At 43.3% G+C, this 10,479-nt stretch overlaps 1 pseudogene; it reads left to right on the top strand.

The window, feature by feature from the left end:
• The first annotated feature begins 7,266 nt into the window (after positions 1-7,266).
• LOC128562033 (protoheme IX farnesyltransferase, mitochondrial-like) lies at positions 7,267-8,678 on the top strand (annotated as a pseudogene).
• Positions 8,679-10,479: the final 1,801 nt, after the last annotated feature.

Here is a 10,479-nt window from a genome sequence, read left to right as displayed (position 1 = left end):
GTATTTGTTGATGGCTATATAACACATGACCCCAACACTTAGCAGTTTAAAGGAAAACAGTGTCTGTGGGTGGGAAATCTTGGAATAGCCTGCCTATATATCATACTGGAGGGTCTCACACAGGCTTCCAGCACCTGAAGCCTTAGTGACCTCAAGATCCAACTTGTACTTTACCTTAGAAATGACAGCTATGTAATCTAAACATTTGTACCCTCATATGAATCTGCAATTTAAAAAAGGATTCAAGTGGGGGCAGTATCTGCTTGGACCTTTTTGGTGGGGTTTAGTTTCTCATGTGGTGTCAGTTCTTTCCTTCTCAGTTCCTTACAATATGGTTCTTTCCATAGTACAAACATGATAGAAGACACCTGCAACGGACCGCTCAGTCGGTGGGTTTCAGTCCGAGGGAGTGCAGGGAGAAGGAACGAGGAAAGTTGAGAGGTCGGCGCAGGAAAAATGACAGACTGCCACACAGCATGTGATGAAGGAAGCAGCTGTGAATTTATTGGGTACACATGTTGGTATTTATACATTTTTACAGAGCTTACATAATGCAATCTTTTTGCTTACGTGTGCGGGTTATCTTTGCGTTTACAAGTGTGATTTATCATGCATTGTTATGTTTTAACGTTCCGCTTCCGGAGGGTGGCGGTTATTAGTTAACTTTGCCCGCTTTCTCCTATCTCAGTTTCTTATTATCTTTTTAGAACAGCTTGACATCTTCTTTATGTTAATGCTTGACTAATTTTACATTTACTATTTGATCTTATTGTTATTGATAATTATAATTTTGATTTAGAGTAAATTCCTTGACAAGTATTATTTTTCCTATTGATTTTTATTATGCGTGACAATTGGTGAAACAAGATGTTCTGAACAGGACTTTATGGTGGGTGGATGTGTTTCAGTGACTTTGTAACTTATGTAGATAATTTGTATTTCATGTCCTTGGGCTTATCGTCTTAGCTCACTGGTGGGAAAACATCTTTATGTGTTCATTGTTGGTGCCACTGAGTCTAGCAGCTCACAAGGCTGTGCTCTATCTGGATTAGTAGTGCATTGTGCTCATTCTTAGGAAAGCACATATTGACAATTTATTAGAACAAACAGACTTCTGGTACAGGATGACAAACACATGAGTAGACGCCACAATCTTTAAACTTAAGCGGGTAACTGAGCATGCTAGGCAACATTTCTGATGCTGTGCATACTGGGGGCGCTGGGGGCAAAGCTCCGGGGAGCACAAACCACCTTCCCGTCGTTCTATAACGCGGACAGCACTGCCTCACTACGGCTATATGCCGTGGGCGCGGCATTTCCCCCTTTTTTGTTTTTAAACCGCAGTTCAAAGACTTTTTGGCGTATAGAGTTAATAGAGGAAAACAGACACCGTATGAGACATGGTAACAACAACACAACATAAAATAACAGCCAGCTAATAATAGCTATGAGCACAACATACTGGATCCAGTTAAGAGGATTGAGTGCTTTAAACCCATTAGTTAAAGATTGGGTTAATGTATTAAGAGAAGTTACTGGTAAGTGAGCTTGACTTAGGGCTGTAATATTTTGTTGTAAGCCGTGTAAATCATGTGTTATATCATTGTCTCTCTAGACACTTGAAGATGTGCTTGTACTTTGTTCTATGAGTTAGATACATTATATGGTAAAGGTGTAATGTAAATGGTTTGAAATGTTGAGTGACATTTTGTTTGTAGTTTCTGTTGTATGTACTTAATGTTCTGATCTAAAGTTAAGACTACCTTTTTTAACACATTTAATTTAGTTTTAAGCTTATTATCTATATTAGCTTGTGTCATTAATGTTAAAGTTATATTATTGCTAAGAGTATCGACATAGTATGCTGTATGCATTTGTTGTATTAAAGCTGTAGTAGCTACAGCAAAAGTAGTGATTATAGAAATTAAAGCTGTAATGCCTAAAATTAAAGCTGTTACAAACTTCTTAGGCCTAATTAATTCATTAAGTGTTTCTAACACTTGTAATGCTGCATTATCATACCATGGATTGTCTTGTAGATCTACAGGTAACATTACATATGAAGGTTTTTTTTACAATTAACATAACATTTACTTGTTTATCATGTTGCATATTAAAGGACGCAATACAATTAGTTATTTTTACAAGTTAAAAGATTTTAAAGGAAATACATAGTCAACTGGATCACATGTAAATTCTTTCATAAATTCTCTTTTATGAGTTTCATTTAACCTGCACAGACCATCTACAAACATTCTAAACTTTCTTGAACTTTTGCCCTGCCTTTTACTTTCTTACATAACTATTTTGTTTCAGGACAAAATTTATCACACAAGATTCTTTCTTTACACAATGTCATTCTCCTTTCTGTTTAATTTCTCTTACTCTCAAAAACTTATTTTCCACTAAACAGGATCCTAGTTTACTATGAAGTCACTTATTCACTCAGTTAAACTGATAATTAGAAGGTTTAAAAGGCAAGAATTTTATCCGTTGACAAAGATTCAGTTTGTAAAAATATTTTTCTTATTTATACAAATTACTAGTGGCAAAGGGCTAATAATAAAGGTTCTAAATCTCACCCTTGGGATTCTGCCAGTGCTGCTGTCTGGGGGCTGTAACACTTGGGAGGCAGGCCCGCCCCACGAAGGGCAGGGGGGCCCTCAGCTTCCTTCCCCGCTGGGTCTTTTCAGCCGTCTTGGAGTCAGTGGAAATGTGCCCGGTGGTTTTGTTTGTTATCGGCGAGTGTACTTTCATTTTCTTCAAGCGGCGGGTGAGATCTTGTAGTAGCTGCTGGTGTTTCCTTCTGCATTGTTTTTTCCGGAGGAGCTGGCTTGACTAGTCGGTCTGGAATCTAGATGGGTGATTCCGCATCCTGTGGAAAAACACAAGCATACCCTCTTCCCAAAGTTATGAGGACATCTGGTCTTTTATTTGTTAACCAAGTTATTTTAACTGCATGATTTTCTGTAGTGGCCCTTATATAAAATGCTGGTCATTTAAATGATCAGCAGTGACTAATTTTAAATCCATAACATGTAGGAGGTTTTTGCCCCATAGAGTGAATGGTAAAGAGGGCAATACATATGGTTGAATAAAACCTGTTTTTCCTTCAAACTCCCAAGAGAGATAAGCTGTACTTTGCATAACTTCTGCGGCTAAACCAAGTCTGATCAAAGAAGAAGCGGTTTGTTGAACCGGCTAGGACTGAGGTCATTTAGAAGCTGCAATACAGGTTTTGTCAGCTCCTGTATCCATTAACCCTTTAAATGCTTTGCCATTTAATTTTATTTCTTGGAATGGCCTGTTCCACAACCCTCAGTGTCTGTAAAGCTTCTTTAGTCATTATTCTTGGAGACCGTGGATCTGAGTCTCCTTGCAAAATAGCAAACAAAGGACTGAGAGTCCCCGTAGTAATTTTCAAATAAGGCCGAATCCAATTTATGTCTCCTAAGAGTTTTTGATAATCATTAAGTGTTTGTAATTTGTCTCTTCTTATCTGTACTTTCTGTGGAGTGATATAATCCGAATGAATCCACTGACTTTGTCCCCTAGCTGTCTTTAAATATGGTGCAGGTAAAGGGACATATGGTAATAATAATAATTGAGCTATTCTTTGTCCTTTGTGAATTTGCGTTGTTTCTACTAAAGCTCTAACCATTATTTTAATTGTACTTTGAGTATCTGAATCAATTACTCCTGGAATAACTTCAAAATGTTTAGTATAATTTGAACTTCTCCCAATAATAATTCCAACTGTCCCCGGCAAAAGTTGCCCTTTTACTGCAGTGGGGATTAAAGTAACACCGTTCCATTTGGATAATAATACATTCTTTTCATTTGCTAAATTTAAACCTGCACTTTCAGGAGTGCCCCGTGAAAGGTCATGAATAGTAAATTCAGGGGCTTGAGGATTCAATGTAGATAAAGGCTGTGTGTTACAAGCTACAGCCTGCTCTCCCTTGGGGCCTGGGCTGGGAGAATGCCCCTTATCTAGTTTTTTGATCTCTGTACGTCCTGATCCTCAGGATTAGTGTCTCCCTTGTTATTTAAGGGGGTTCCATTCTTATGAAATTTTGATTTACATTCATTTCTCTAATGTCGCCCCTTCTTACAACGAGGGCATAAGCTGGGCGGTTCCCCCCTCGGCTTATTGGCATGGGACTGTTTACAGTCCTTTTGCATGTGACCTGGCTTGCCACAATTGTAGCAAGTGTCAGCAGGAGCTCTCGGCCCCTTACCTCCCTTATTGAAGGTATTTTTAATATAGGCGCTGAATTTCTGTCCTTGCATTGCTGCAGCATAGGCCATACTTTGGACTATCGCTGGTGAGGCATCCATGTATGTTTTAATATCCTTGGTTAATGCGTGCCCCATGGTACCTGCTGATTGCTCACACTTAACCGGTCAGCCTTTACCGGCGGGACTGCAGTTCCCTGGTGAGAGCCGCCCTCAACCTTGAAAAAGAAAGAAAGAGAGAGAAGATTACCTGTCCTTCAGGTCCCTGTTCGGGCGCCACCTGCAACGGACCGCTCAGTCGGTGGGTTTCAGTCCGAGGGAGTGCAGGGAGAAGGAACGAGGAAAGTTGAGAGGTCGGCGCAGGAAAAATGACAGACTGCCACACAGCATGTGATGAAGGAAGCAGCTGTGAATTTATTGGGTACACATGTTGGTATTTATACATTTTTACAGAGCTTACATAATGCAATCTTTTTGCTTACGTGTGCGGGTTATCTTTGCGTTTACAAGTGTGATTTATCATGCATTGTTATGTTTTAACGTTCCGCTTCCGGAGGGTGGCGGTTATTAGTCAACTTTGCCCGCTTCCTCCTATCTCAGTTTCTTATTATCTTTTTAGAACAGCTTGACATCTTCTTTATGTTAATGCTTGACTAATTTTACATTTACTATTTGATCTTATTGTTATTGATAATTATAATTTTGATTTAGAGTAAATTCCTTGACAAGTATTATTTTTCCTATTGATTTTTATTATGCGTGACAATTGGTGAAACAAGATGTTCTGAACAGGACTTTATGGTGGGTGGATGTGTTTCAGTGACTTTGTAACTTATGTAGATAATTTGTATTTCATGTCCTTGGGCTTATCGTCTTAGCTCACTGGTGGGAAAACATCTTTATGTGTTCATTGTTGGTGCCACTGAGTCTAGCAGCTCACAAGGCTGTGCTCTATCTGGATTAGTAGTGCATTGTGCTCATTCTTAGGAAAGCACATATTGACAATTTATTAGAACAAACAGACTTCTGGTACAGGATGACAAACACATGAGTAGACGCCACAATCTTTAAACTTAAGCGGGTAACTGAGCATGCTAGGCAACATTTCTGATGCTGTGCATACTGGGGGCGCTGGGGGCAAAGCTCCGGGGAGCACAAACCACCTTCCCGTCGTTCTATAACGCGGACAGCACTGCCTCACTACGGCTATATGCCGTGGGCGCGGCAGACACCCACATGGAGACTGCAACAGCAGGATGGAAATCTCATTCTTTTGTAACTTAGGTTATAGACTTAATGTTTCCCCAAATTCATGTGTTGAAATCCTATTGCCCAAGATGATAGTACTAGGCAATGCAGACTTTGGAAGGTGATTAGGTCATGGGGATAGGGCCCTCATGAACAAGAGCAGTGCCTTTAGAAAAGGTCCCTTTCCCCCCAGCTGTGAGAGCTCCCCAGCCTCTTCTGCCTTGGAGGACTCAGCAAAAAGACAACTGTCTGTGAACCGTAAGTGGGCCCTCAGTAGACACTGAGTCTTCAAGCATTGCCTTGTTTTTGGACTTTTCAGCCTCCAGAACTGTGTGAAATATTTCTGTTGTTTATAAATGACCCAAGATATAGTATTCTGTTATAGCAACATGCATTGACTAAAACCTAATTATAAAATTGACATCTCATCACTTTTGCCATATTCTTTTGTTAGAAAGAAGCAAGTCACTTGGTCCAGCCCACACAGAAAGGGTGAAGGGACTTCACAAAGTCAAGACTACCATGGAGGACCATGTCAGAAACTGCTCACCACACTCCCCGCAATCCTTCTTCCTGTGTCCCAATCCTTCACTCCAGCTGTCTTCTAGGAATATATCCTACTGCAGCGTGGATCCTACTACACCCGTTCTCTCTCCAGCTGCTCACTAATTGGACATTACCGGGAGATTCTAGCACCTTCTCCATCATGATTCTTTTAGGTGCCTACAGAGAAGCTGTCTCTCTGTCAGTTTAAATCAGACCTGTTTGCTGCAGAGAAAGTCAAGCTACTCTCATGCTGTTGGTGATTGCCTTGTGTTCTGACTTCCTTTTCTGAAGAAAAAGAAAAAAAAAACCCTAAAAACTGAGGGACTTGCCATTGAGGCACCCAGTTGAAAGGCCATTGCTTGTTTCTGGAATATGCAATGAATTTTCCCTCTTGTACAAAGATCATGGATGGATGAACGTGAATGGGATGAAAGACATTGATTGTGGCTAATGTGTATTAATTGCGTATTATCACTATTGGTAATTATCATTGTATCATGCGATTGCTAGTGAGAGGAGAATGTGGGCTTGTCTTTTCTGAAATAAGATCCATTTATTTCACACTGGGGCTGCTGCGTTGGAGGAATTTCCAATGAATCCATGAGGGAAAAGAAATTCTGAGTTGATATTCAGAACTAAAGCTAACGTAGGGGCTGTCCAGAGGAGTGCCTCAGTCTTCCAGTCAGATAACAGTAGAGCTTAGGTCTTGTTTCAGAGAGTCAACTAAAAAGAGAGAGAAAGCAAAACAGGAGAACTACAAGCATTCTATTAAGGAAAAAGAAAAAAACTTACTCTGCTATTTCTGCTTTTAATATTATTAGAAATACATTCAGCTACAAGTTATAGAAAAATCCCTCAAGTTTTTTTTTTTTTTTTTTTTGTAGAGACAGAGTCTTACTTTATGGCCCTCGGTAGAGTGCCGTGGCATCACACAGCTCACAGGAACCTCCAACTCCTGGGCTTAAGCAATTCTCTTGCCTCAGCTTCAGAGTAGCTGGGACTACAGGCACCCGCCACAACGCCCAGCTATTTTTTTGTTGCTGTTCATCAGGGGTCAGGTTTGAACCTGCCACCCTTTTTATATGGGGCCGGCACCTTATGGACTGAGCCACAGGTGCTGCACCCATCAAGATTTTTTTCACACTCGGGGACAGGGAAGGAAGGTCGTGGCACCCAGTAGTCGGTGAGGAGAGAGGACACAGGGATTCCAGGGAGCGGCCAGACTTGTGTGCTATGGCCACATCCTGTCACACTCTCTGCTCATGCTTCCTGACAGGCTGGGTAGGAGGATGTGTCTGGTGTCTTGAAAGAACTACCCAAGAATCCCCTCACAAGTTCATGCATCTTTCCAGGAATGCCAGTAAGCGGTGGATTACATTTCAGCACTTTAATTTCCTCTAACACATGTATGTCACACAACTGAACAGAAGCCTCAACCAGCAAGTTGAACCAAAGCCAGAACCATTAGCATCTCTTTCCCTTGAAAAGACATCTCAGGTCAAGCCCAACCTGAAATATAGGAGATGCGACCTCTTTCACCCCCCAGTGTATCTTTGTCCAGGAGGCCACATGAAAAGGAACTGGTAGAACTAGAGTTGACCTCAATCGTTGAAGGCTCAGTAAATGTGGGAAAAGAGACAAAAGATGAAAAGCAGTGGAAAGAGATGACGCTGCATGTGGATGATTTACCAGGAATTTTGGCTCAACTATCGAAAATCAAACTTACAGCTCTAGTTGTGAGTACCATAATGGCTGGATTGAGTTGGCCCCAAGACCTCTCCACTGGCGGGGTTTCCTGCTTGTTTCTGTTGGGACGGGCCTTGCTTCGTATGCTGCCAACTCTGTCAACCAGTTTTGTAAGGTGCCATTTGACTCAAACGTGAGTAGGACAAAGAACAAACCTCTGGTTTGTGGACAAATTAGCCCGCTGCTAGCTGGGTACTTGACCACTTGCTGTACTATTGCAGGAGTAGCCCTTCTAGACCTGGGGAGTCAATCTACTCACAGGGGCTTGAAGCCTTGGGGGGTCTTCAACATTTTCCTTTACGCCTGCTGTTATACACCACCGAAGAGCATTGCCAACACTTGCGGCGGGGCCATGGTCGGGGCCATTCCACCTGTCCTGGGTGGACAGCGGACCCTGGCAGCCTGGGTGCAGCAGCGTTTCTTCTGGGAGGAATCCTCTATTCCTGGCAGGTTCAGCATTTCAAAGCCCTGAGTTGGGGCTTGCGAGAGGACTATTCCGGGGGTGGCTACTGCACGAGGTCCGTCACCCACCCGGCACTGTGCTGGCACGTGGCACTGTGCCACTGTGCCACTGCTTGGCCTTGGTCGTGCTGTCTGCTGCTGCACTGGAGCTGGATGTCGCCATGTGTACCTTCCCTGTCATCGTGTTCCCCATCAACCTGTACACCTCCTACCTCAGCTTCCGCTTCTACATGGACGCAGACCACAGCAGCTCCTGGAAACTGTTCCTGTGCAGCCTGTGGCACCTGCCTCTGCTGCTGCAGCTGGTGCTGACTTGCCAGAGCAGCATTGGTCCCACTGTGCGGCCGCCAGCTGAGGGGCGCGGGGCACACAGGTGCCCGGATAGGCCCTCCAGGAAGAGCGCAAGAAGAGGAATCACTGGTTTCAGTACAAGATGATAAAATAATTTGGTGCTCAGCAATCACTGGACAATTATTTTTAATGATATACAAAATGCCCTCCAAATACGAAATGGGTTGGCCCGGTTGATGACCACAAGAGAGACTGTTTTTCCGTCTGAGGGTCTTCATACACCCCTTCCTCCACACCCGCCCCCACTCCCTTTTTCGCATCCTGTCTGACGTCCCTGTGCACTTTCCTTTCCTGGCTCTTCCCCCTCCACCCCTCACTTTCCACCTGCCAGCCAGAGTGGCAGTAGGTGGCCCCTAAGGAGAGCACTTGATAATGGGATGTCTGTAGCCTGTGCGCTCAGGTCGCTGCTGGGCCTGGTCCCAGGAAATGCACACTCAGGTACGGGCACTCCCTTCCCTTCCTTGCGAATGAGCCAGAGTTCCTCTACTCCACACATATTCTCCAGTCGGGTAATAAATTATTAATATCAAGGGTAGGCTGCCTCAGGCCCCTGGGGAGGGAGATTTCAAATGGTTGCCTTTGTAGGGGGGTCTCAGACTGGACTGCCAGCCCCTGCAGTATTGGAGTAGGGAACCAAGGCACCTTTATAATGCACTGTAACCTGCGGGTACTGTGTGAGGCATTTCTTTCTAGAAGGGTAGCTCTAGATTCAATACCAGAAATCCCTCCAGCTACAGCCCGTCACTGTACCTCTTTGATCACCACTATGGGTCATCAGCTCCTCTCTCTGTGCTGCTTTCTCCAGGCTGTGTGAGAAGGGAAGTCAGAGGAAAGTTGTGCTGGGCTCCCAGCCACCTGGCTTACTTTCTAGTACCGTTAGTGAAACACACATTTCCCTCCTGAATTCAGAAATCAGCTTCCACACGTGCAGTGGCTTTGAGGGGCAGAGCACGGTTCTGGGAGTTCTGGGAGTTGCCCTGTAATCAGGTCTGGCCGCAGGAACCAGACACAGTCAACTGTAGCTCTTTAGTCCTTTGTACTGCCACAGGGTTGTGTAGAGTTCCAATGGCTGAGGGTCCAGAGCTAGACGGAATGTTGTAATCTCTCAGTGTCCCTGGGCACTGCTGCACAGCGTTTAAGAAGCCCTGGCAATATGCCTGTTCTTTCAGAAATTTCTAAAGATACTGCAGATAGCCTCTAATCCCTGTTACTACTTACCTGAAATCTTCCCTCTTGGCTCTCTCCTTGTAGGGAACATGGCATAGAAAAGTCTGGAAAAAGCATCTACAACTTGTTATAGACTTCGAATTTGCAAAATGCATTGATTCTGTTTCTCTACTCCAATAAAACAGTACATAAGAAAAAAAAAAAGACTTTTCACACTCAAGAAAATCTGAAGGTATGTGGCTCCTGGAGTTGGTTCAATGGTTCTGTAATGACAGGCCAAAACCTTATGTTTTATTGTGACATTTTCCTTGTGGCCACAAAATGGCTGCAGTGCTCCTTACATCACATCTGCATTTAAGTCAGGAAGAAGGAAGTGGGGATGGTAGCAGCTGCACTGTTTGTTTTATCAGGAGAACAAAAATATTTCTTACAACCACTCCCCTGCCCCATACATTAGCATAAGATCTCATTAGCTAGGGCCACACCTGGCTGCAAGAGGCTCTGAGAATGTATTTAACTTTCTCTGGCTGCTATAGTGGAAAGAAAGGGGGATTGAAATGGTTGCGGGGCAGCCAAACAGCAAAGCCTACCACAGGTGTTATTACTAATCATAATATATAGAAGTCCTGAAGGTAGTAATAGCCAATGTTTCTAGAATAATACTAGTAAGTCACTATTTGAATCCATGCCTGCTTATTGTTCAGAGCCGGATTTTTTTTT

This window comes from Nycticebus coucang, chromosome 12 (genome assembly GCF_027406575.1).
Source record: "Nycticebus coucang isolate mNycCou1 chromosome 12, mNycCou1.pri, whole genome shotgun sequence".
NCBI lineage: Eukaryota > Metazoa > Chordata > Mammalia > Primates > Lorisidae > Nycticebus > Nycticebus coucang.
This window is presented reverse-complemented; position numbering and strand designations above follow the sequence as displayed.